We start from the raw sequence: 25,765 nt of genomic DNA on the forward strand, positions 1-25,765 counted from the left end.
ATAGTGGTGGGGGGAGGCCGAGAATCAGCTGTAAACAACTACTGTTGACTTCGATGAAGAAACAAACATTAATTATTCGCATAAGTATGCGACTATATGTCACCGAATGAATCAATTGTACCTACTTTTATCACGAAGACAGTTGGTGAAGTTCGTGAAAATATCCATACAAAAATACATTTGCAACGTCTTGGTTTCACCGATGTGGGACATGCCATATGATATTCAGTGAACGAAATTCTGGGAGTAGTTATCCATGTTTAGATGCTTGGTTTAAATACTTCTTGTATCTCCTCTGCATTACTTTGAAATAAGAAAGGCATAGCACTGGTTATAGCGGCTTTTCATTCTTGTAGAGCTCTTGTCATCTTGTATACTCCATCTGATTTTTAAAGTGCTCATTCTGTCGAGGAATTTTCTTGATGTAACTCAGTTTCTTTTTTAGTTGTTGAACTGGTCACATATCCTCTTGGTAATTTTTCTTGTCTGTTTTATTCACTCGTGTATCTTCTTCCCAAACTCAAAAAAGTCGGTAATTACGTTAATAAAATAAAAGAATCGATTTTATGAATCCCATAAAAAAACTATATTTAGGAATCGGCATAACTACTAATCATAAAACTTTATAGCTTATAATACCTGAAATTATTGTCAAATGATTCAAGATGTAATCATGTGTCGTGATATGTTTAGAATTTGTTACATCGTTCGAATTCAAATTGAATCTACTTATCTATTCACAAGCGCAGAATCTTCATTTCCCAGTAATGATATTATGCCTATTGAATATCTACAAGTGTCGGCCAATAATCTAGTAATTTATCTTGGGATTATTCCGAAAGAGCTGATTTGATACTTTCACGGAAGAGTGCTATGTTTGTAAAATATGATTCAAGCCTCCAAGAATTTCTCACATTACTGAGGATGATGCGGGATCGGCACAACTGTTTTTAACATAAAAAAAATCTGTTTAAAATCTGTTTTCCGTTAACTAGTTGTTGCACCCCTAGAAAAGACAGAAACAGAAATCAAAACTTGTGCGAGCTAAGCATTAACAAGGTCTTACCTTCTAACGTGTGATTCCTAATGATTCTTGAGAGCATCGCCGCAGTATTTTCCTTGACTTTCTTGAATCATGCTCTATACTGAATTCAATTTTCATTCGGTTGCTCTTATCCATTCTGGATATTTTGCAATTTCATTTCTACAAATGTTCAAATGAAACTTTCCAGAAATTAAAAGAACACAAAAATATTCACTTCAGGTTCTAATATACGAACAGAAAATGAAGCATTCCCGTCTGATGATGAAATTCTGGAATGTCTATTTGATAGAATAATAATAAAAGTTGATATTATTTCTAGAAAGGAAAAGGTATCCTTTTCAATTCCATTACGATTATTTAGAGTCTAACTGAAAAAGAAACTTTTGGAAAGTTTTGCACATCTTATAGAATATTTTTTACATTCTTCCCTTCTTTGAGAGATCCCCAATTTCTATGTATTGATGAAGATGTATAAAGTCGAAAGAAGTGTCTAATATCTTCTGAAAAAACGAAAAAACGAACTTCCTATCACGGATATTACATTAACTAGTTGTTTAAACCAGAAACCAAAAACAAAGTATTCGTAATCCAACAATGGACAGTAGTGTTTCGATCTGCTATAAGTGTCACCCGTGGTGTTCGGATTAATCACGATTGCATTGTTGAACGCAACTCTTCTTGAAGAAAACCCTTGAATAACTAACTTGCATTTAAAATACTTTCATGATCTCTCATTGTTGTTTTTACCAGTGACATGAAGTAGTGAAATTATCAAAAGCATTGAGTGAATGTGAATTATATTGAAGTTATATCCAAAATGGTGCTGATGAGAAGTTAAATAATAGTGTATTCGTCCGAAACTTCCAGAGGTCCACTTGGTGATTGAAAACTCAGCTCGTTACTGAAAATTTATATCGATACGTACATTTTCCTGCATTGTTGTTCAGCGTTCCTATACATATATGATATGTATTTCAATTACATAACGAGTGTTCAATATACAAACTAGATATGAAAAAGATTTTTTCGTGTACTTCAATGTTCATAATCAAACACAGTTGTTTCCCATCGATTGTTTCTGAAAAAAAACTGAAAAAAACATATGTGCACGATCCACACATTTTATTGATGTTTTAAGTGTTAATTTTCCTCTGTTTGCAATGTCTTAACTTTCTATGCAGATTGGCCATTTTTCAATAGGATTGTATTGGTAACTTTTAAACGAAAAGAGTCAAAAGGTCGCTCAAATGAAGAAAAAATGCACTCTTAGAAGCATTGCCAAGTAGCTCAAATGAATCAAGAATATCAGGGCCGGTTATTGAGTAATCATAAGAAAAGTAAATTCTGTCATTTTGATTTTTTTTCCAAGTTAGTTGAAAAATAATGGAAAAATGGTACTGGCATTTATATTTGATAGTAAATTCACCTCAATTTGACGTAATCAGATTTAGAATCCAATGTTTCGTACTCTCGGGGCCACATTCAACGACATTTTTGTCAATACGAACCTGTATATTTCATGACACATTTCGAAATAACTTTCCATGCTGATTTCAACGTTATATCATCATACAATGTCATTAAAAGTTGATTTTCAGGTGATTTTGACCTTTATCTAAATTTTTTGATTCAGATCTGTATTACATTCACCTTTAGTTCAACATGCAAAACATTTCGATAAAAAAATAAACTCACTCATCCTAAACTGAATTAATTTCATTAGAATTAAAAGAAGAAACAAGTAATAATCATTCACATATTTCAAAAGAGGAGAAAAACTCAATTCATAATAATTAAACGGAATTATCATTTACTTGAAAAAGAAATAGATGATTATTCGAAAATTAATGAAAATTATTGAAGTTAGTGTTGGAAATGTTCACCATTTTGTGGTTCACGAACTCAAACTTCTTATATATTTGCTTATTTCGTCTCCTTGAATACCTTCCAATGCATTGTTAATATTTTCGAACGAATCACTATTGTCGGATTAATCATTTTCTCCGTTGAAACAAATCACAGAATCGACTCTTTTTCAAGATTATTACGATACAGCTTTCACAAGGCTTGTTGGAACCAGGGGCTATAGGGCCGATACCCTATAGAAATATCATTCAACATTTCTTTTATAATTTTTGCAAATTTTGCTCCGATTAAGAGGGCGTCAATAAAATAGCTTTCTGTAGTTTATTTAGCAAACCACACCATGTGTTCAAAGAAAAACGATATTAAGTGAGAGTTTTCAGTGGCATAAAAATGTTTGTTCCTTCGATTATGGAAGAGGAGAAAATTCTTTCGACACAACTATTTTTATATGAACATTGAATTACACTAAAATCACTTTGTCCCATTCAGTATGTACTCCTAACATGTTTAATGGATTCGAAACAGCATGTTATATGGAAGAGTATTGATATCATAAACTTTCAGTTACATCGTCTTCAATGGTGTACTTAATATTTTCATAGCTGCATCGCCGGTAACTAGCTTTTATTCATTCATAAATTCGTGTCAATGTTATACTTCTTCAATTCACCATCAACTCAAGTAGAGTAGCCTTAAGGTTACGTGGAAAAACAGTTTAGCAGTTATTCGCATAGTTGCGAGAGTGGAAGTTCAACTTTTGATATAACGTTGTATTGTATGTAATCCTGTCCCCTATACATTCGGAAGAACGCAACAGCATTATCAACCAGAGACCACTTCATACACCGTGAGGCAGGTGATTTGCATCTCCTTGAGAATCATTGTTACTCAAGGAGATGCAAAGAGCCTTTTGCACTTGTTCGGCTTGAATTTTTTATATTCTTGATCAATGGTGAAAATTTCAAGTCGCTGACTTCGGCAACCACAGACAGACAACAGAATTTTCCGAAAGTAACTCTTTCTGAACTCTTTCTTCTGAGCAATCAGGGGTCTATCTCGTCAAATAAAAAAAATCAGGATTCACTGCGAGATCCATAGCATAGTACTCTTAAAAGTAGTAGTATGGAATCTATTGAAATGTTGAAAAGAATATGAGATGTTTATATTTTCAGTTGATATCTGAGCAGGAGTGTTTTTGTAGGAGCAAGAATGATTTATTCAATCGAAAGCTTTTGAAAAATCCGTTCATTCTTGTTATGTCCGACACATGGGCAGACGAGATTTCAGAGACTTTCTAACTTTACTTTTAGTAATGCAAAACCCAGTCTTTATATTTTTACATATATCATTTGACAAACGACCACTTGAACAGCGTTGCCAGTGATCCATTAATCAAACAACTCATAGAACAAGAACTTTTATAATTGAACATAACCTCGTTACAATTTTTGGTGAACTAATAACTGGAACATTCTTAGGGATAACAAGAATCTTTAACAAAATTTGTTAGGTGTAATGCTAGTATTCAAACTATTCGGCTATATACCATCTTCTGGCTGTATAGAAGATTTATGTGTCGAACTAGTACTGCTGCTGCATGATATATCATAACTAGAAGGCACAGCGGACCTAGTTGATATATCAAGTGGTTGTTCAGTATTAAAATTTTCTTGAGTAGTACTAACAGGAGGAATAACAAAATCATCATAAGTTTCCATTTGTAACTCATCACTGCACCGAGATTTATTTAACCGAATATCATTTGTATGGAAAGTTTTCAACTGAACACGAGTAAGTACAATAACTAAGTACCTTTATTATTTTATCTTTTTGTCACATTTTTGTTTTCATATTTTCCACAAATATATTGTCATTAACCGAATATAACTTGGTTTGACTGAAGCCTTAGTCCTGGTTACTCTTATATTGAAAGGTTCGTTTCAATAAGTCGAAACTAGTTCTGTGTACAATGTTAAAAATAATCTGAGAATGTGCGAATCCGGTCACTCTAGAGGTAATAATACGATAAATGAATGAAAAGTTACACAATCTACTGAGTATTGTATTTTTACTGACATTTCAAAAAAACAATTCCTTTTTTTAATGTCTTTTTCACGCAATATCAAGTTTTATTGAACTTCATAGTGATCTAATGGAAACAGTGTGGAATTTGAAGTCACAGAAAAAAATTGAGATGAATTTTTGATAACCAAGAGGAATTTAAAAGTTTTTCTGCTTCAATTCGTAGGTATCTCAAACTATAACGTCAAATAATGATTCCAGAATCGAGAATAGTAGATAGTCCAAATAACTCATTTCAATTCAGTCACTTTAATTTTCAGATCATTTGGGAATGATAAAATGTACCAAGGGTGTTTCTGAAGGAAAATCCTATATAAAATCTAATGAATAGCAATTCCCAATTTCAACAAACTCTGCTCAAGACGGTCCTGATATAAGATCGCAAGGAACACCGCATAGCCTCGCTCTTCAGAATCATTTTTGTGATTTGAATTTTCTACTTTCCGTCGGCGTGCCATCGAAAGAGAAATTGGATTCAAGTCGACTGTAATTATAGGAAGTTGTGATATTGCATATGACGTCCTTATATCCCGCGAGCATCAATTACCGATTATTATATGTGAGTGATATTGCTTTGTAGACACTCCTGATTCACGGCTCTGAATGGGTTATAATTATTATTTTGTATTTGTATTGGATCTGTAGTTGAGACAGGAATGAATTTCTATGCGAGGTCAAAAGGCTGTAAAGATATGATATAAATCTGCGCGTCAGAAGCGGATTTGGATATCACGATCATATTTTCTGGAGAATTTTCATACATTTCCTTCATAATTTCAACCATTTGAAATTAATTTGTAAATGGGTAAATCAAATTCCATAAAGGTTCAGAACGGCATAGTTATTGACATGTACTAAACACGACTGAAGAAATTACTGTATAGTAGGTATGTGAATGAATTCTAAGATATTTCATTAGTTCGGACTGCCATTGTCTACTATTAGATGAAAAGATCCCTGAAAGAATCAATAAAAATAAAAAGATCACATAAAAAAATTAACACACGAAAGACGATTGTGGATATTAACAATCTTCTAATTTTAATTTTCAATTCTTGTTGATTGTTTAATTTTCAATTGTTGCCTGCATTTTATTTCATTGTAATTTCAGTTTTTTGCTTTATGTAGATATTTCTTTCTTTTCTCATGTAATTATTTTATTTTTATTAATTCTTTCAAGGATTTTAAATCATTTTATATCATATTAGACAATGGAAGTCTTTACTAATGAAATGCACCATAAAACATTGTTAATCTCCTTCAAACAATTAAATTCTAAGATACTTGATGAAAATCGATTTGAAATTTTTCCTGGACAGTTCACGTGTTTCGCTATACAATAGCTTTGTCCAAAATTTTCATGCCGGCCAAATTTGTGCTGTATATAATAACAGTTTGAATCATATGACCTTTCACATAGGTAATAACTGATAACTTTACTTGGGTTGAGGTAAAGACTAATAATTGAAATTTTCACATGACTACTTAATAACTAATGATTTTACCTGATTTCAGGTAAAAAATAATTGAACTTTTGAAAATCATGAAAATAAATTTTACCATCTTTTCAAATGAAAATGTAGTGAACCAACTTTCACATTAGAAAACAGATTCATATGAGAGAAAAATTCAATTGGTCATTCAGAAAGTTATGACAATTTTCGAATCTAATAATGTGTAAACATTTCAAAAGATTAAGTTCCAAAGTTTCCTCTTTCAAATGTAAAACTTTATGTCATAGTTGAAGTCATGTCCGTCTGTCAATTTTATTTCCTCAAATCGCTAAACCCGTATTTTTCATCAATAGGTTTTCATTTTGAAATAAATCTAACTTTCTATAGCAAATCCGGCACCCGAGTCACCCGACTTACTTGACAGGGCTATATGCATTCACGACGCGTATTCTTTTGATTCCAATGTTGGTATTCAAGGCAGAGATTGAATTGAAGGATTGTTCTTTTAGTTCCGCGAGGTTAGGTGATTCAGTAAAAAGTGGCATTATTTCATTTCAGTCTCTTGTATTTGTTCATTGTATTGAGAAATTTTATTTGATTGACTCTGATTTTTCCCAGTTGAGTTAAGGTCTAGTCACTACCGTGATCATTAAATCATATCCAACCTGTGAATTTCTGTAGAAGCATTCCGGCCAATACGATATTATTTTAATATTTGATTCTCATGTTTCAATTTGATTCGAACAGTGACAGTGACTGAAATTATGAGAATGATGCATAACTAGGCCCTAAAAGTTACGTATGATTCAAGAATAATGACACCGAGATATTCATTTCATAGCTATCTATTTTATCGTTGTCAGTTTTATCACTGCTAAGAAAAGAATTTCAACTCTGTTAAACTCTGTTTAGATAGTTTAGCGTCTAGCCTTCAATTTTCCCATCATGTTATTGTTTTGAAAAAAAAATTATAATCGATTCAAAGTTCTACTTGTTTTTGGCGAAGACTGCTGAAAATGAAACGAATTCGAAAAAAATCAATAGAGATAGTTATTTTATAAATCTGAAGCCGGAGCAATTTTTGGTCTTTGGAACGTTGATATGAGTATTTACACATGTATTCTTCTATAGACAAATTTATTGAACATGAACTATCAAGTCACGATGAGTTACGAATAAATAGTAACCTATTTTCGGAGGGTGGCTAGAAGTTTATTCTTTCGAAACGTTAAAACAATTTTAATGTTTTTCAGATTAGAGATGGTGAAAATTTCCAACAGTCGATGAAGTTTTCTATTTTGAACAATGAAATTTTGCTCAATTCTCCCACCACTTTCGAAATGATACTGGAACTTACGTTAATAGATTAACGTTGAAAATTTGTTTCGCTCATTTAAATGATTTTGAAGTGATGGTTAACACCCTGACAGCTATTTTCAACAAACCTGGAAAATTATTTTAAGGTTGAAAAATTATTTATCTTCAAGTTAATCGAAAAATGTAATGTAGAACATGACTGCATAAAAACCGATTCTACAAAATTATACTGTTGAACTTGTGGTGCCTGCCCTGTTTCAGATCTTTGGTAAGAAATATTACGAGTTCTATCTCAGCATCAAACCGAAAAAATATTTCTCTTGAAGATGATTACTTGGTGATTGAAACACGTGCCAAAGTGTTAAAAATAACGGCTTGGTGTTGAGATACAACTCCAATAATATTTGATACTTTTGAAAATTAACCACCTGAATATCAGATAGATAATTTGCTTGATCTATGCACTAATTTTCAGAAATATGTCAAGAGTTGAAAAACAACACATCAAGTTAATTCACATCGTTGAAGAAAAAGTTGTCTATGGTACCTATTTTGACATATCTTCGAGAAAAATGAGCGAGTGAGACACCAATTTTTTATGTTATAATATGTTATGTTATATGCAGAAGAAATGAAGAGTCGGAAAAATAACAATCATTTGAGGTTCATTCCAAATTTGCATCAATTCAGGTAACATGAATCTATCATAGAGGTAACATTTTGCATGTCTAGGCATTAAAGATTATTTTTTCAATCTTGCTCTAGGTACATAAGCATCCGACCAAATAAATACTCTGATAACAACTTTGTACAGAAAACAAAGTAACTGTGAGTAAATTTTTGCAGAACATGTCATATATTTGAGGTAGATACTAATGAAAAGTACAACATCATGACAGAGTCCTATTGTGAGGAAATCGACGAAATGAACCGAAAATCGCGTCAGCAGCAGCCGACACTGATCAACAGAAGAGGTCTCCTGCTCCACGACAACGCCCGTCCCCAATTCACCGTGCGAAAATTAAACGAATTGAGCCTCGAAGTTCTGTCTCATCCACTATACTACCCAGACCTCTCACCAACTGACTATCATCTTTTCAAGCACTTCATAGCTTTCTCACCGGTAGAACCTGCGCCAATCAGGAACAGACAATTTTCACGCTGACGGAAATAATCGACTTGTGATACGTTGCCAAAAGTGCACTGATGCTTATTTTGATTGAATTGAATAAGTATTAACTAAGATATGATAGTTTGAAATAGACTTATAAAAACGGACGAAACTTTGAAAATATTTCAAATGAAATATTTCAAATGAAAACCGTTGAAAATTCTGGTTAGTTGCGGTTAGGAAATGGCAATTTTTGGAATAATAGTAAACCATTGCAAACTCAAAACTATTTTTTGTCTATAAGTTCATTGTTTTTCTGATAATCTGAGGACTAGATTTTCATTCATTGAATTGTGAATTAATATTACTGTTTCCCATATATTGAAGGCGAACTTCAATAAATCGATAGAGTACAGTCTGAAACCTGAGCCAATTTTTGGTACTGAACTGATGTCTGGATAATTTGAATTCTCTAGTAAAATATAGAATTCATCTGTTTTTGTAGTTGATTGAATATTTGACCTACAATGTGTACAAACTGGATGATGTATGAAGATTTAAATTATCTGAAGAAAATAGTTTTTCTACACACCAGAGTTTCTTGCCATCATCAGGAAATTATTTTTGCCACACTGATATTTATAACTAGTATTGACAGTAATTGTTCTTAATTCTCAATTCTCTCAGTTCTCAAGAAAATTCAGAATATTCAGAATTATTTTTCAAACTCTGTTACTGAATCCTACATTTTTATTTCGATTGCATCATATTACTACCTACAAACACCGCTGATAGACGTTTAAAATTCAAGAGAACACTTCTGTTACTCCGCTGTCTGTAAAGTAAAATCGATCGATAATTTATGTGTATCTGAAACAATTTGTAACAGCTACTGACCCAAATTGTTCACTGGATAGAAATAATGCAGGAATAATAAGGTAAGAAATCTCTCTTTACGACAGGTTGCTATTATATATTGCATCGAGGTAATGATATAAGAAAAGCTGCGTTTCAACTTGATAATTATGCGTTTTTGTTTCATAACAAGAGATTCAAAACATTTTAACAAGTATACCTACGGGATGTGAGCATGAAAGAAACGACTAGAACATGGAGAATGCAGTCACAATGGAGAGGACTGAATAAAACGCCACATCGTTATTGTCAGACGTGGAGACAACAAAGACAGCTATTGTGATCTTTTAATGACTATCTCCAGCGTCTGCATTCTTGATATGCTCCTAGAAAATACAGTTTCCGAGTTAGCAGGTTTTTACACTTTTGTGTAATTTCAAGTTGTTCAGAATGAATAAAAGAATTTAACCACATTTTTAAAAATCCGGTTGTTTGTTCTTTCACTGAATGAAGTCGAGTGTTGGGTTGAAATGATCGTTTGAAAAGTTCCTACCCTCAATATCACCCATCCAGAAAATAATATACTAAGTTGGAATCAATGAGAATTTTTAGAAATATTATTTATTCTCGCGAATCAATTTCCTGCTGTGGAATGCGGAATTTCGAATGAGAAAGGTGTGAAGTGGATAATCATCTTGAAGGACTTTTATTTTTTTTCATGGTATACAAATTTATTATTCTTACATATACATAGAAATAAAGACACTTTTTTGAGTAAACTACTTTCCAGTTCATTTATTTATGAAAGTTATTACTAGAGATATCTAACTGAAAGATATTGATAGGGGCGTGATTGCAACAGACAAATATCAAAGAACAAACACTTTGAACTAGATCGAATGTTTCAGAAGTCAATATGCAACACTTCAAAACCCTTTTACAATCACTCCGATGATGTTTTAAAATAAAACGAACCAAAGATAAACCGTGAGATTCATCAGTTTTTCTCTAATTCTGAAGACATGGGTAGATTTTAGCTTCCGGAACGTTGGGATTAGTTTAGATTAATTAATTTTTTTATATAACATTTTTCTTTGTGAAACTTCGAATTCACGCAGTTGATTATCGGGATGAACAGTGTATTCATTTTTCAGATTATGGAAGGTGAAGAAACCCAAAAAAGTCGATAATTTTTTTTGATTTATAATCCTTGTACCTTTCATTTAGAAGTTACGATGGGTATCAAACGACCTAGACTTGAACTATTCCTCCCAATATGATTACGTGTTCAAGACTCTGAAATGCACCTATTCTTTTTTCTTGGAATAGTTATCTGTCGTCTATCTGGTGCATCATCAAACTGCTTGAGATAAACATTCCTCTTCTGTGTACTCTCTATGACCATGGAAATGAAGAATGCAAACAATTGAAGGAAATTAATAATGAGCACTGAAAGGGTGAAAACAACAACCAACCACCTATTTTTGAGAAAAACAAATTATTTTGTGGAAAACTCCTATAACCAAGAGTGAAGGCACTATATGTATCTTAAGTACATATGAGGTATTTTGTTTTCGGTTTTTCCAATTAGAAATCCTGCATTGTTTCTTAAATAGTTCCAGGAATGATTATCAAATTGTAGCTTTCATTAAAGTTGATACTGTCTGGGTGGTATTATAGTAACCATGCACGGGATTGACTTAACAGAATTTTTTTTAAGTTACGTCAAAATATTGAAATAACTTCTGACTGTTGGAAGTTTTTAGTTTGATTCAGAAAGACAATATTAATAATGAAAATCTAGATCACTTTTATATATCAGATTACGGAATGTGAAAAAACCCAAAAAAGTCTATACAATTTTTTGAGTTATAATCCTTGTACCTTCAAGTCAGAAGTTTCGATTGGTATAAAACGACCTAGACTTGAACTATTTTTCACTATATGATTAGGTGTTGACTTTCAAATGCATCTGTTTTTTTCGGACAACCTATCTGTCTATGTTTGATGCGTCATTCAGTAGTTCGACAGGAGGTAGCTGAAATACATTTTTTTCGAAAATAGAGGTTTTGACTTTCTATTTTTTTTAATATGGAAAACTTTCATAGAAAGAAGTAACTTTCAGACAAGAACTGTAAAAATTGCCTTGAAACAAATACTTTCATATGAACATTGAATTAAACCAAAAAAAAATTTCGAAACAATCACTCTCATATGAACATCGAAATATACAAAACTACTTTTTCCTATTCAGTTTGTACCCCAAACTTTCATCATGGAATTGAATCAGATATCATTCACAGGAAAGAGGTAAAATTTCACTTACTTGGAACACTGTCATCCTCATAGGCAGACATCGATGTTTTGGAATAAGACACGTGCCTTCTTGCATCTTCAGCACTTATTTGGTTCATACTGTCATCCAGATTGGTGCAGAAGAGGCAATAGGGCAAGTGTCTCATTCCGAAACATCGATATCCACTATTTAGGATATCGATGTTTCTTTCAAATACTTTATTGCGTAGCAGTTCTCTGAATAATATCTGAATCAGTTCCATAACGGATATTTGGCATACGAACTGAATAAAAAACAGTGTTTTTTGTATAATTAAATTTTTATATGAAAGTTGTTGTTTTCAAAGTATTCTTTCTTTCGCGTAATTCAACGTTTATATGAAAGTAGTTGTTTTGGGAAAGTTTTTTCCATGTTCTGTCTGGAAGTTACTCCTTTGCATGATCTACTCATTTCCCCTTTCAATTCAAAATAAATCATATTTGACGGGAACACCCAGTATTTCAATTATATACCTCTACCAGTCTTGATAAATACTCTAAGATCTATACAAGTAAAAATGAATAATGGATGTGGTATATCCGATAAAAATTGTAAAAATACCATTTACGTTAAAGAAACAATGGTATAGAAATATTCAGCCAGAGTTATGGAATTCCATATTATTTCATACCGAAAAGGTAAGACGTTTACAACCTGTTCCTGCATGGCATCTTAACAATGAATGAAAAACTGGCAGCAGTATTCTTTTGTTCCCAAGTTGAAAAGTTGAATAGTAGACGCGACTGAAACAGATATTTGAAAAGTCAATGATATTTCAACAAGGATGCATTATTTCTGGGACTCCCAGGAATATTTTCCTCTTGATTATTTTTGATAAAAGAACTACGTCTTTGTTGACAATCTGTGTGTATATTATTGGAAAAAAATATATTGAAATAATATGAAGTATCAATATTTCCTTTGGTATCATTTTAATATTTTGTTTTTATCAACTTTCTGTTTATTGCATCTTTGATTGGACTTTTTCAACCTTCAACCTATGGTAATGATGGTATTATATTAATAATTCCATGCATACTATTTTCACAGACAAAACGTGCCTTCAGAATTCAACTTCGATGTAAACAAGATACCTTTTGCTATCATGGAAATTCAAGTTGCTTATTTTCGGGTACAAATGGATATTATTGAGAAATCTATTTCAGTTTTTTTGGTTCTCAAGATATACGGAAAACATTGAATATTCAAAAATTCTATTTCTTGCTAATTATTCTTCATTTTCAAAACGCTGTGTTTTTACTAAGTGAGTCATTTTTAAGGTTGGGGTCGCTTTTTCATTTCGTTCAGCTAGGTACCTACTCACGAGTACCTATTTCAACATTAAATATGTTGGTATGTTAAATAGTATGTTATTCACTACGAACAGGCTACTATGATAGCATGATATGTCGTGATATTTTTGAAAAATTTGTGAAGATCAAATCGCTTTCGGTGTATTTTGTGAAATTACTATGGATCTTCATTAAGTAACGGACGAGTCAATCAGAAAGTTTCAACATTTAAAATTTAAATTTATAATTGAGAAACTATTTTTGTTCAAGAAAATTTTATCGAGAGCCATTATAATTAGTTACTAAATTGGGTCCACGGCTTTGCTTAGCTGATATGATATTGTGTGGTAGTTGGAATGGAAGTATAATTTTCATATTACAAGAAGTCGATGGATCTTGTTTTAGATTACTCCACCAAAGAGTATTCACATCCAAATATAAAAGACTTCAAATGGTCCACAATATTCTAGATCATTTCGCAAATTCCGAAACTGCTCTGGTTTGTTTCAGAAACGTCTACAAGGTAGGCCTTTCTGGTGGAAACGGAAATTTCTTGGGTGGGAGATAGAGGGCTCTCAGACTACATACGGGTACATCCCATGATCATTCCACAACGATCTGGGATGTTTCAGAATGTCAATGAACGTTCTATACTATTTTGGAACATTTCAGAATATTCCGAATATTTCAGAATGTTCCTGGAATTTCTTGAAGGTTATTGAAAGCTCCCTCAATTGTTCAGGACTGTTCTCCAAAAGCACGAATTTCAGATTGAAACTGAAGCTTTTTCCCGAATAGAGGTTAGAGAGCTATCATAACACAATGATTCTCTTAATCGTTTCAAAGTGATGTGGTATGTTCCGGGATATTTCCGAACGGCAGGCTACTGCCGAAAATTCCACTATATTTCCAATTGTTCCGAGTACTCAAGAGTGTTGTGGAAAAACCTTTCGAGTAGAGAACTGGGAACCTTCTTCATAAACAGGCTGATGTGAGTGTGTGACAGAAAAAAAAATATAAATATATGTTTGTTACCCCTGCGAAGCCGAGTCGGGTCACTAGTTGTATTCATAGATATCCATAACACTCTTCATTGATGTTCAAAAATATTTTCTCTTGGGAACAACAAAACGTAAAGAGTTTTGTTGCGACGACTCAAATGAAATGACGGTCTTATCCGAGGAAAAATACAGTGCGGACGTATTTAGTCCCACTCTCGAATGAGGCTAGATATCAGAGAAGAGATTTCAGTAGAAAGGTATCATTTTCAGCACTTCTCACTTTTAGACCTTCTCAAAAAATATATGGGTTTACATGTGACCCATATCGCACATTTCTGTGATTGTCCGAGATATATTTTATTCCAGCTCTTCTAGCTCTAGTTACAATTTCAGTTGTTTGACATTTTTCAACTACCTTCCTGAGATATTTTTGTCAGATTTGATCATCAGGAAATCTAACACTGAAAAACCCTTTCCGCCTCATTACTGCTGGCTTTGGCGTAAATAAGGATTGCTTTTGTTTTTCCCTCCAAAGAACTGGTTCAAACTAATTTTGAAAATTTAAACAATATGAAATTGAGCGAATTCTCAGTATCGAGCTAACACAATACTTTCTCTTACTAGGATAATAAGGTGTGGATTCTCATCTATATAGACCATAACAAAAAATCCTAAATCGGATCTCAAACGCAAATGCGCCTTTCGTGAAACTTTTTCGGTTCAATTTCATTCTGAATATACAATTCATTTCCGCAAACAATTTGTTCCCCTTACACATTATAAACTTTGTGTGTGATAACTAATTTTGAAACAGTTTCAATCCTTTCTCATTTGCAAAGTTACAAACTATCATTTCTACCAGTCTCCAATAAACATACCAATAACTCCGCAACTGGTTATCCAAATTCAAAACAGTATTGGCCATTCCAGCAAAGAGTCACAAGACCTCCATTTCTATTTGAAAAATAGAGTTGATAACACCCTCTCTGCGACGAATGTTCCATTAGCTTCTTCATCAAAAAAATACTGAAAATGCTTCATTTTCAAACAAATTTTTTACGACTCTGATATCTTGTTCCGTTCAAAAGTTAGAAGAGGTGGGGATATTGCCCCACACTGTATAATAACTTCCAACTTACTCATAATATGGTACAATTACACAAATCAATAATTGAATGATCTAAAAACAAAAAAAAATGTTCGGAAACACAATTGTACGAAGTGCAATGCACCAGTGTTGAATGCACTCTTGTCAATAAGAATATCAATTCCGTGTAGTTTCTCCACAGGTCTTCTGAACAGTCCTTAAGAAAATAATACTGGAGTTTTATACCAACATCAAACCGTTGTTTTCAACACCTCGACATGTGTTTCAATCACCAAGTGATCATCTTCAAGAGAAAGATTAATCTTCCTCTTCAAGATGTGTCGATTTGTTAAAAATAACGGTTTGGTGTTGAGATAGAGTTCCGGTAATATTCATTACTACACCAAAGGTTCAAAACAGTGCGTCACTATCCTTGAGAGTACGAACATCAGCTACTCGAATTATTTCATCGTCGCCATCATAGACTTTCTCAATTCCTCCCAATTCCAGTAGCCATACACTCCTTAGTATCTTATTTTCGTTGACAATAACAACTTCATCTTTGCATGTTAACGTCTCCTGCACTCCATTCATTTTGGTGAGATAATGTCGTAACGTACTCTCGAAGCCATCTTTTCCAAAATGAATCAGCGTAGTGATGTGAAACTCTCCACCATTTCTGCTTTACCAAATATCCCTCCGAAAAAATTTCGGGACAAATGTCAGCTGATTCCCCAATAGAATGTCACTATGTGAGCCTCCCGTCCATCTGCATCCTAACCCAATTTTTGCAGCTATTTCAGAGTCAAAGCAGGAAAAAAATCAACATTGCCGTTAGAATTAGTCTTACATCCTCTGATGGTGCTAACTTGTTTAACGAAACGTGAGTCGATAGACGAATCAGATACCTCTCTCGAGCATTTCGGCTGTAATTTATTTTAGATGACGCAGATTTGCTTCTTATCAACTCTTAGTATCACTTTGTTGCGAAAATTCAAAGGCAATAACGCTTCATTACAGCGAAACTATATTTGTGATGCACTGTTTGGAACCATTGGTGTAGTAATGAATATTACTGGAGTATTTTCCAACACCAAACGGTTTTAACACTTCGACATGTGTTTCGATCTCCAAGTGATCATCTTCAAGAGAAAGATCAAACTAATCATATTTACAAAGCTATCCCTATTTATACCATAGATACCTGTTTCAGGTACCTGCGTGTTGAGTGTCTTAAATTAATTTTACAATGCGTCCTTATGTAATAGTCGGGCAAATCTAATAATTGAAATATTATAAGCTATATAAAATTAATTTCGCAAATTGTCTTATCTACTCGACTGAAATTAATTTTACAATGTGTCCTTGCGTAATAGTGGGGTAAATCTAATAATTATAGATATATAAAATTCAATTTGACAATATTGCTCTATCTACTTGTCTTAAATTAATTTTACAATGTGTCCTTATGTAATAGTCAGGTAAATCTAATAAATAAAATATTATTTCAACAAGCTATATAGTGTGATCAGTAGTATACCTAATAGTTGATAAGGCAATTTGTGAAATAAGTTTTATATAGCTTAGGTATAATATTTCAATTATTAGATTTGTCTGACTATTACATAAGGATATATTATAAAATTAATTTAAGACAAGTAATAAGATAAGTAAAATAGCTTTGTAAGTATGATTAGTTTGATCGGCCTCTTGAAGATGATCACTTGGTGATCGAAACACGTGTCGAGGTGTTAAAATAACGGTTTGGTGTTGGAAAAAAAACCCTAGTAATTTACAGGGAAACTATAATAACAGCAAACTGACTTGTTAAATGTCACAATAATAAGATTGTTGGCGATGAATTGGCGCAGTGGTAGTGCGCCAGATCACAAGGTCATGAGTTCGATCCCTCGTTAGAGTTGGAATGATTCTGCAATGTAACATAGCTGTTGGACTGCGAAAAGCCATGACGACCCCTAGGTGGCGCGTAGAATTATTAACATTGTCGACCCAGAACACGAGGCTGATGATCAGTGTAGTCGATGTCGCTGACATTAAAAAAAGTGAGGTTGTTAGAAAACACAATATTACACAGAGTAGCACAATAATCGCAGATAGACTTTCTTTACACAAATTGCCATTCTCATTTTGAGAAAAACATGCTTCTTCAAAAACGCGGACAATAATCTGTAACTCCAACTTTTATAGATACATGAAATGATTCAGGACTACAAATTATTACATCATGTTCGCCGGTAATATACGACCCTATCGTTACCGCGAATTCAATCTTCCAAATTGACCCGAAGGAATCCACTATTCTGGAGTAAATTTTAAATTTATGTGTTACCGTTACTCCTGAAAACCATCAAACAAAGTTATCAAACAAAAACAAGCTATTTGAAGGGTGAAGTCAATAAAGTAGGGTCTTTTTAAAGATCGAGACTGACCCCGGTTTCATTAATTTTTTATGCGATTGTGTGCAATGAATAAGTAAGGTGCATTATAAAACCTGGTTCAGCGAGTGGTCCGGAAAGATGGAACGGAAAAGCACGGAGTCAGTGGCGTGCTCAGAAATAAAGAAATGGTAGGGAGATAGAGATTGCTGGTGTTCTTACCGGCAGGCACAGATTACGAATTTACGCTTCAACACTCCTCTATTGAATGTTTTGAAAACATCGTATTTGATCCACCGTAATGTTTGATTGAAGATTGACCTGGCTTACGTCTATACGTATCCAAGTTATAATAATAATCTTTATTTGAAATAGGTAATCCTAATCTACATTCACAAAGTATAATCTTATATATAGTGATTAGCAGCTCCTTCGATAGTATTAATATATTTGTTTTGTTTTAAATTCAAACGTACACACTAGGTATTTACATTTCGAGTTATATTTTCCATTGTTTTGCTAAAAGAAAACCATTCAAGTATAGCCAAATACCATAATAATCATATACAATCCTACCTATGAACCAATAAGAATGCTATCCCAATATACACTTATAGCCCAAAAGAAAATACATATATTGATACCATTCACGTACAGCCAAATACCACAATAATCATATACAAACATACATATGAAACCAATAAGTTATGCTATCCCACTACCCACTATACACTCATATCCCGTAAGAAGATACATATATTAATACTCGTATTGATACTAAAAATTATTAATCCTGATAGATATACAATATCTATCTGTACTGTACATTTACTTTTGCTGTAAATGGTTTATCATTTTTATTTTAAACTGTTGCAGAGTTTCTGATTTCTTTATATCATCTGGCAAACTGTTGTAAGCAATGAATCCCTTGAACACCAAAGTTTTAATATTGTACGCTTTTGTTTGCCTAGTCACATGTAAGTTATGTTTACTTCTCGTATCATGCTGGTGAACTTGCGTATTTATAGTTATATATTTGTGAAAATATGATGGAAGAAGATTATGCAACATTTTGAAGATATAACTCATAGTTAAATAAATAAGTCTATTTTCTATTGACAGCCATTGTGATGTTCCCAACATCAATGATATTGGTGTATATCTGTTACATCTCAAAGTGATTCTCATTGCACGATTTTGAAGTTTTTGTAGTGATCTCATTTTATTGAGGTCAAAACCATACAATAAGGTCGGGCAATATTCGAAGTGAGGTTTGATAATTGTATTATATACGGTAATTCTTGAGCTCATACTCAAATGCTGAGATACCCTCGAAAAAAAATATAGTTTTTTGAGTATTTTTTTCTGAATATAATTGAAATGACCATTCAACGTTAAGTGGTTGTCAAGCATAAACCCTAAATATTTAAACTCTTGAACTAATTCAATTGTATTATTTTCTATTTTGATGTGAATTTCATTTATATCAAATTGTCTGTATTTAAATGGTGTGGCAATTATCATCCCCTTTGTTTTGTCTACATTCAGTTTCAATTTATTCATTTCGAGGTATTCTGTTATTCTATTTAAAGAATTATTCATCTTTTGTACGGCATTATTCAAATCTCTATCAGTTACTGATATTAACGTGTCATCTGCGAACAAGTGTATATAGTCACATTCATTGTAATGCTTTATGTCATTTATGTATAGAAGAAACAATAGCGGACCCAAAATGCTTCCTTGTGGAACTCCATGTTGCACTTCCAATGGAGCTGACAATGAATTACCAACTTTTGTTTGTTGTTGTCTACCTGTTAAATAGTTGTTAATCCATTCAAGTACTTTTCCCCTTATACCGTAGAGTTTCAGTTTTTTTAGGAGTATATTATGGTTAATGGTTTCAAATGCTCGCCTCAAATCCAAAAACACAACCACAGTGAACATATTTTTACTCATACTACTTTTCCATTCATTAACAGTTAACTGAATGGCTGACTCACATGAATGATTGGATCTAAAACCAGATTGATTCATAAAAAGTATACTCTTTTCATTACAATATTGCAACAGTTGTTTATAAACTACTAGCTCTAACAGTTTTTCAGCACAAGGTAAAGTGTTGATAGGGCGGAATTCACTACATTTATTTGTATTAGTCACTTTTTCAGTTGGAGTAACAGTACTAATCTTCAATTCTGTAGGAACCATACCTTTTTCTAATGATGTATTTATAAAATAACACCATACATGACCAATTACCTGAAAACTGTTTTTTATAATTTTACTATACATTTCATCAATAGGTGAACCTTTATTAGCATCAATTCCCGATATTACTATTTTCAGCTGTTTTAGGTCTATTAGTTCGAAGGCACTAAAGCTATCTTCATAATTTTCAATATAGCAAACTAACTCACACTCTTCAATACTTTGGATAATATCGTTGATACTACTTAGAAAGTATTTATTAAAACAATCTGCTATGTCATTACTGTCTTTTATCAATATATTTCGTCCATTCCGTTCAAAGTATACACCATTAAAATAGTAATTGTGGTTTTTTTTCGGATTTATTAAGTTTTTCAACGTTTTCCACATTAAACGTGGATTATGTACATTTCTATCAATTTGGTTGAAGTAAAAGTGATCTTTCTTTTTTTTAATGATATTTACAACAGCATTTCGTTTAAGCTTAAAATTTTCCCAATTCACATCACTTGAATTCAGTTTAAAACACTTATATGCCATGTCTCTATCTCTACTTAGTTTTATGACTTCGTTGTCGTACCAGGGTAATTCATTTTCATAATGAGTAATTGTTTTTAAGGGAGCTATCTCATTTACAACTTGGTTGAAGTGTTCTTTTATATTAATGAAAATATCATCTATATTGGTACTATTTAGCATAAAAGTGCAGTTAATCAAGTTTAAATTGATATCATCGAGATTTTTATCAGTTAATCGTCTTACAGTTTTCATACATTTGTTGCTAAAATTAATTTTTTCAGAATAGAAACATTTGATTGAAATTACAGAATGATCAGTAATTTTTGGTTCGTCTAGTACATTCACTTGACTATTTTCGAAATTCGTTAGTCGGTAGCCAAGCGGTTCGGCGTGGGTGCTTTGTTCACTCACTCGAATTGACTGCCGTGTTGGTCGGTGGTTCAAGCCCTAGTCTGAACGATCGATCTTCACTTGCTACCGTCCAACCCGTGTTAGGAATCACACGTTAAAAGGTAAGACCTCGTTAATCCTTAGCTCGCACAAGTTTCGACTTCTGAGGGTTGTCGTTCGTAGGGGTGCGACAGCTGGTTAACGGAAAAACAGATTTTAAACAGATTTTTTTTTTAAACATAATCAATTAGTGTTTTACTTGTATTCGTCACTCTGGTGAACGTTTTTACCTCTTGAGTTATGCCGTATGTATTAAATATATCCTTGATTTTGTTTGTATAAAAGTCACCTGAAAAGAAATTCAAATTAAAGTCTCCAACCAAGATTGTACGACAGTTGTTACAGAATATTTCTTCACATATATTTTCCAAATGCTCCAAAAAAGTTGCATGACTTTCGTTTGGAGAATGATACAAACAACCAATTACCCATTTTGTACCAGCATATGTGGTTGTGATAAATTTACACCAGTAATTACGGTTATGGACAAATGTTTTATATACTGTATATTGAATTTCTTTTCTTACAAAGATAGTAACACCCCCTGTATGTCTAGAATCTGAGTCGCATCTGATTAAGGAGTAATTTTTTATATCTAGTTCATGATTATTCATTTCCACTGTAGTTCTTGATTCACTGAGCAATATAAATGATGGATTGTAGTAGGATATCTCAGCTAAGAGTTGAGGTTTATGAGCTAATAAATTTTCAATATTTAAGTAAACTATATCTGAATTATATTCAAGTTTGTTATGATGACTAATATATGAGTAGTTTAGTTTTTTGAATCTTTTTTGTCATAATATTTATTTACAATTTTTGGCATTCCTCTTATATATCTTATGCATTTCGAATTATCACCAGCACTCATTATTGATTCAAGTTTTGATTTTAATTCTTTATAGTAATTTCTCTGCCTAGGCGTTTGGTCGCTAAATATTTTTACTGAAGGTACCTTTTCTGTTAATTTTCTACTATTTTTCAGAATATTTATTACCGATTCATTTGAATCCAATATAACTTTGATAGGACGGCTTTTTCTTCCATCATATTTTCCAACCCTCATAACTCTAAAATTCTCTATATTACTATCTATATTCTGTAGTAGTTGTTTAACAGTGTTTTTTTCATCCTCAAGCCTATGGATTCTGTTTTCAGCATTCGACTCATTTACATTGATGATCATTACATTATTCGCTCTTTTTCTTCTTTCTTCCATCTCATTGATAAATTCTTCCATTTCCATTTTTTCATCTCCGTTCTTTAATTTCAATAATTCCGCTTCCATTAACACATTTTTGTTTTTCAGTTCAGTTATTTCTTGCTTCATAATATTAACTTCATTTCTGAAATCTTCTATTTGTCTGAGAAGCAGAGGTATTTTTTTAAATGTACCTCTACATTCATAGCAAAAAAAATTCAGAGATCTATTTTGCAGTATAACGGCTCGGTACTCTGAAGGACCTAGTTTTGTACAGTTTTCATTGGCGTGCATTGTTGTATGACAGCTGTCACAGGTTACCAGTTTGTCCTTCTCATGCATTTCCTCTTTACAGTGAAATCATTTGGGTTGTTTTGTTCATAAAATTTTTATTAAAACAACGATAAAAATGAAATAAAAACAACAATAAAAATTAATTGGCGCTCCGGGGCGACTTCATTGATTCCAGTGGCGCATTTGCTTTTTCAGCTGCAGTAAAACCCGGAAAAACCTGCAGCACCACATCATTTGAAGATTTTGATCTAACAATGTCCTCTCTCTTATAAAACAAAATGTAGGGTGTCTCCAGAGGCTCCAATAAATTCAATGCATCGCCAGAATACTTCGTGACACGACTATAGTCAAAATTAAACCAGTCCGTTTTGTCTTTGACCAAGGCGTAAAGTGAAATTGTATTTTCGATTTGAGTTGACTTTTTTAACTCCATTGTTGGAAGGCTGTGATCCAGCAATACCCATGTCAAAATATTAGTGGTTTCCAATTCTATAACCTTTTAAATTCTTGTATTATTAGTAGACTTAAGGGTATTTCTGATTTTATCGACATTCCATTCTGAGCCTATCATAGTGTCGAAACAAGACGAAATAAATATAATATTTTTATCAAATGTTGAAAAACTCATAGAGTGTGTGATAATAACATATGTATTTCCTTGTTACATATGCTAGTCTACGAACATGAGCAATTCTAAGAAAGTAATTTTTATTCTAAATCAAGAAATTACTCATGCTTATAAGTTTATTCAAACTATCGACAAACTAACAATTCCTCAAAGCAAATTACAAGCGAGTGTACCTAAATCTAGTGGAGTTGGTATATTTACTGGAGCTAGGGAACAATTTATCTGCTTCTCTTTAAAGTCAGCAGGTAAATCCAATAACAAACCTTAACTTTCAAGAGATCAGTTGATGAATTTGAGAGACAAATAATCAGAAAAATCATTTACCCCCATACAGCTATTCATAAAATGATGCCTACCATGTAAATAATATTTGGAGCTGATAAAAATGAAAATGGGGTTCAATTTCACAGGCACGAGTGATACTTATAGAAAATCAGTGAAGAAAATGGCATTCAGGTGGAGAAAAGTAGAAGTCAATGAGGAAGTGTCAACTAGGAAATTTGAAATTCAATCTAAACTCATTGAATAGGATGTGATGAAACCTACATCCACAGATTCCATATGGTATCAAAGTCTAAGGACGATGGCAAATTAATGTTTGAATTTTCCGGTGTTCAAGAAATACATCTTATCATCTTACATTCTGGGGGTGCATCAAGAATTTTACCTAATGCGTTGAACGAATTTACATCAGGAAGTTAAATAGACGACTACCATGACGAAATGAACTCTACGAATTTTACACATTGATTGGTTGAAAGATGAATTCATCCCTGATACTTCAAAACTGCATTTAAGTAAGGTATGGATACTGCCTTCCATCGGAACGTACAGATTGATTATTTTCCAAATTTTTCATGAAATAAAGCAGCAATGTAGCTATCGATAACAGAAAGAGGTATTTCATGGGATTCCAATGCCTTAAAATCTGAATTATATACAATAATCGAAAACCATGAACCAGCTCATGGAGAACTTATGTGGCATTTCAACACTGCGCCTACCACCGGACCTGAACCTGAAATGTATCTATTTATATAATCATAGTGACTACTGAATCAAACTTCAACTTAGCCAGTGTGAACTTTGTTTGGATTTTTGCAGTTCTATTGAACGAAAACCTAGTTGAGTCAAAGTTTTCAGTTTTCTCTTGAATAATTTTGTATTTCTCACCGTAGACGCGACGCGCAGATATTTTCAAGGTCAGAGATGGTAAATAAATCAAACTTCCATAAGGGTGCTTGTATATCTGAGATGACGAAAACGAAGAACTATCAAACTGACCTATCGCAGAATTGGAATATGGAATGAGATCCAACTCTTCAGTCAATCGGGTGATTACAATTTTTATATGTTATTCGGTATATATATAAAGAAACACCCAAGTTGTTGAGCTTCCCTTTCTGTTAATCTTTGAATATTTTCAAAAAACGAAAGACAATGTTTTTTCCAGTTCATCTCTTGTTACTATCGAATGTATTCCTTCGATGTATTCCATATTCAGTCTTATAGAAGAAAACATTTCTTGTGAGAATGAAAACAAAGTTTTTTCTATGGCTAACAGTAAACGAGATTCAGATCGGCCTAAAAGGCACGATATCAGTAAAACAGACACGTTTTCGTTCATTTAGATCATTTGAGTTCTAGGACAAACTGGTTACGAAAGATATGTTCTCATTTGAGTCATGTTAATGTGAGACATCATCAAATTGCACTTTCCAAAACGTTTTTCAATATCAATTTAAAGAACTGTGTTTCTGTAGACGAGTCAAAAAGTGATATTCGCCAATTTTTTTATTCATTCCAATTTTTCTACTCAGCATTCAATTTTCATGTGAATATAAATGATAGAAAAATCGTTCAATGAGACCTAACAAAAGCATTTTGTACGAACATTAAGTAGATGAAAAAATGACCATAATCCATATGGTTGGTTGAAGAACATTATTTTTCTACTCAGTATATTCCTTGGAGCCAGAGTGTTTACTTTTTTCCAACTCTATTGCACATAATGATTTTATCATCAACTCGAATACTTCTGATCTGTTTCTGTCAAGTTCATGAGGAATGCAACTGATATTTTTCTACTATTGAACTCACTTTTCTTGAGGCTGCGAAACATTCAATGACATATTTCAGTTTCATTAAAATATGGAAGAAACTTCGAAATATCTCTCATCGAGTTAAAATATTCCTATATTTGTCAACAACTTTGTCCAGCGTGGTTTGAAAAAGCTTAAGTCGTCTAATGAAGTATTCCACTTCCAATAGTTGGTTGATTATAAAAATCCTTATGGAAAAATGGAAACAGCTACGCATTTTAATCTACTAGCAACATCCATTTAATAAATATGGGTGGATTTTCATATTCAATTCCTGATTTCATTCAATATTGGTTTTTCAAGGCGACGTGTTACTGGTGTTCGCCAAACTATAGTGACGTTTATTTTGGTGGAACAGTAGCCTGGTAGCTTGACGTGTTTGGTTTTCTCCACTCAATCAACCGCTGTGTGAACCGGTGGTTCGAACTGCAAGGCCGGACGATCGATTTTCACTTCCTATCGTTCAACCCGTGTTAGGAATAACATGTTAAAAGGTGAGACCTCGTTATTCCTTAGCTA

The 25,765-nt window shown here is 32.8% G+C and overlaps 1 protein-coding gene and 1 long non-coding RNA gene across 3 annotated transcripts in view; one reads left to right on the forward strand and one right to left on the reverse strand.

The window, feature by feature from the left end:
* Positions 1-10,506, forward strand: part of LOC111503367 (uncharacterized) — a 33,770-nt gene extending 23,264 nt beyond the window's left edge. The window contains exons 1-3 of one of the 2 annotated variants that reach the window (XR_002721864.2): positions 5,013-5,552; positions 7,701-8,032; positions 8,240-10,506. This is a non-coding gene — a long non-coding RNA (uncharacterized lncRNA). Of the gene's footprint in view, positions 1-5,012; positions 5,553-7,700; positions 8,033-8,239 lie in introns of those variants that run through there. The other variant, XR_012464203.1, reaches the window with a different exon arrangement.
* Sox102F (transcription factor Sox102F) overlaps positions 1-25,765 on the reverse strand; it is a 615,532-nt gene that overhangs the window by 520,453 nt on the left and 69,314 nt on the right. The gene's annotated exons all lie outside the window — the stretch shown is intronic.

Source organism: Leptinotarsa decemlineata, unplaced genomic scaffold, assembly GCF_025532065.1.
Source record: "Leptinotarsa decemlineata unplaced genomic scaffold, Ldec_3_MD MMD2_P_RNA_scaffold_6, whole genome shotgun sequence".
Classification (NCBI taxonomy): Eukaryota; Metazoa; Arthropoda; class Insecta; order Coleoptera; family Chrysomelidae; genus Leptinotarsa; species Leptinotarsa decemlineata.